The sequence below is a fragment of the Delphinus delphis genome, chromosome 16 (genome assembly GCF_949987515.2).
Source record: "Delphinus delphis chromosome 16, mDelDel1.2, whole genome shotgun sequence".
NCBI classification, from domain to species: Eukaryota; Metazoa; Chordata; class Mammalia; order Artiodactyla; family Delphinidae; genus Delphinus; species Delphinus delphis.
The window spans coordinates 25,714,970-25,718,077 of NC_082698.1; the positions used below are offsets into that span (position 1 = coordinate 25,714,970).

Genomic DNA, 3,108 nt, shown 5'->3' on the forward strand with positions numbered 1-3,108 from the left:
TTGATTAGAATGAGGAGTACCAATTCTTTATCTTTAAGGTGGAGGGAAAGGAAGTGATAAAGTGGAAATTAAGAGAGATACAACTGAATGGTCTCAGAGTCCATTAAGGGTGTAATTCAATTACAGGAGTAATTGAAATGGAAGTAAGGGTGACAATCTTTGGATTTGAGGTGAAGGAACTGCAAGGCTGGGATGTTGGATGATCATCCCCCAAGGACTATAACGTCATGCACGATGACGGCAAGAAGAGAGGAAAGTTGTAAGCTTCGTGCCCAAAATCTTAAAATGAATCTTCAATGAAAATGAGCAACATGAGGTCAGTAAGGAATTGCAATAACAGAGGTTAGAAACTGCAAAAGAGCGATTTTATTTAACTCTCTCTGCTTGCACACCTCATCACCTGTGCACTCGAGAAAGAAGTCTTGTGCTGAGTATTCTTTTCATGTGCCAAGTCTAGAGGAGCTTGTTGGAGTTCTGCGGAAGGGGCTAACGGATAACTTTGCTGATGTCCAGGTCTCTGTAGTTGATTGCCCTAATTTGACCAAGGAGCCATTTACCTTTCCCGTAAAAGGTATCTGTGGGAAAACTAGAATTGCAGAAGTAGGAGGTGTGCCTTACTTATTGCCTCTTATAAATAAAAAAAAGTTTATGATCTAAATAAAATCACAAAAGAAATCCAGCTTCCTGGAGCTTTTGTTCTTGGAGCAGGAGCAGGCCCATTTCCGACTCTTGGATTCAATTCTGAGTTTATGCCAGTTGTTCAAACAAAAAGTGAACACAAACCTCCTGTGAATGGAAGTTACTTTGCTCATGTTAACTCTGCAGATGGAGGGTGCCTACTGGAGAAATACAGTGAGAAATATCATGATTTGGGGTTTGCATTACTGGCTAATCTTTTTGCCAGTGAAGGCCAACCTGGAAAGGTCATTGAGGTGAAATCCAAAAGAAGACCTGGAAAACTTAACTTTGTGACTTGTATGAGACAGACTCTTGAAAAACATTATGGAGGGGCTTCCCTGGTGGTGCAGTGGTTGAGGGTCCACCTGCCGATGCAGGGGACACGGATTCGTGCCCCAGTCCGGGAGGATCCCACATGCCGTGGAGCAGCTGGGCCCGTGAGCCATGGCCGCTGAGCCTGCGCGTCCGGGGCCTGTGCTCCGCAGCGGGAGAGGCCACAACAGTGAGAGGCCCGCGTACCGAAAAAAAAAGAAAAGAAAAAAACATTATGGAGATAAGCCTGTAGGAATGGGAGGTACTTTCGTGATTCAGAAGGGAAAAGTGAAGAGTCATATATTATGCCGGCAGAATTTTCTTCCTGCCCATTGAACTCTGATGAAGACGTGAATAAATGGTTACGTTTTTATGAGATGAAGGCTCCTTTGGTTTGCCTGCCAGTTTTTATCTCCAGAGACCCAGGGTTTGATTTGCGGTTGGAGCACACTCATTGTTTTAGTCATCATGGAGAAGGGGGACACTACCATTATGACACCACCCCAGATATAGTGGAATATCTTGGATACTTCTTACCTGCAGAGTTTCTCTATCACATTGATCAACCAACAGAGACCCATTCATTTGGGCAAGATTAAATCAACTGATACTCGTTTGACTGATTAATTCATTAATTGATACTAATATAAAGCCTAATAGAAATGATCTCACTACTTAATAAGCCCTATTTTTTTTGGCCTTTGAAATGAAAGGTATGTCGACACTGTACTCTGTATTACTTCACAGATCTATCTGAAAGGGATTATTGGGAACAAAGACACGTGATGGAGATGTTCTTCATTCTTTTTATTCTAAAAAATCAGTCTTATGTTTATAATTAAATATAAACAGGGTTAAGAATCAAGTGATGATTCCTACTAGCTAATGGCAATAATTTACATCTGTATATTCAGTTTTTCAAGTTAGTCTTACAACTGCTAAGTAGATGTTTCTCGGTATTAGAAAAATCAGTGCTGGAAATGTTGATAGTTGTTAAATCTTCCTACTGAATTTTTGAAATCCATTTTAGAAGTCAAAGTACACTTTTTTCATGGAATAAGGTGGTCAGAGGGAGCAACTTTACTCCTTCTGGTGATGTTGAACCATACTCCGAAGTTTGCAATTTGCCTTTAACAAATATTAGCAACCAGACGGTTAGCCATGATTCCTCCTTTGTTTGGACTGTCAATTGGAAGCAGTTTTTGCCTTGTTGGTTATTTGCGAGAAGTGAAAAGAAACAGCATCAAAATACAATCTCGAAGTGAGTATACTTCAATTTATAAATGAGGCTATTGCCGAATATGACTACTATCCTTTATGAAATGTAAAATTATACTTTTACCAATTGTAATGATTGAAATTTTCCTCAGTGTTTTTCTATAACAATCATGAGCCAAAAACAACTCTCTAATCTTGTGACGCCAACACTGATTTAGGAGCTTTTTAGTACTAAGCATATAATAAATTGTCAAGAAATATTTTTTGTCTTTGGATGTTAACTATAACATGTCCTGTGAGTATAAATTCCTAAATTTTTTTTTAATAAACACTAGTTTGTACCAAAAGAAATGAATAAAAATTTTACATTCATAAAAAAAAAAAGAAACTGCAAAGGAGCAAGAATTCAAAGGTGGAGGAGTGGTAGTCTGGAGGCTGTGGGGAATGAAGAGAATGTCGATTCCATTGCCTTACAAGGACATCAGGTGTCTTCATTCAAAAGGACAGCAGAGGTATCAACTCACACCTGTTAGAATGGCTGTTATCAAAAAGACAACAAATAACAAATGTTAGTGGAGAAAAGGAAACCCTTGTGAACTGTTAGTGGGAATGTAAACTGGTGCAGCCACTATGGAAAACAGTATGGAGGTTCCTCAAAAAATTAAATATAGAACTATCATATGCAATTTCACTCCTGGGAATTTATCTGAAGAAAACAAAAGCACTAATTAGAAAAGATATATGCACCCCTATGTTCATTGCAGCATTATTTACAATAGCCAAGATATGGAAGCAACCTAAGTGCCCATCAATAGATGAATGGACAAAGAAGATGTGGTATATATATACAAGGAATACTACTAAGCCATGAAAAAAGAATAAAATCTTGCCATTTGCCCA

General features: G+C 38.7%; 1 pseudogene; it reads left to right on the forward strand.

Annotated features, from left to right (window-relative positions):
* The first annotated feature begins 234 nt into the window (after nucleotides 1-234).
* Nucleotides 235-2,455, forward strand: LOC132439163 (ester hydrolase C11orf54 homolog pseudogene; annotated as a pseudogene).
* The last annotated feature ends 653 nt before the right edge of the window (nucleotides 2,456-3,108 follow it).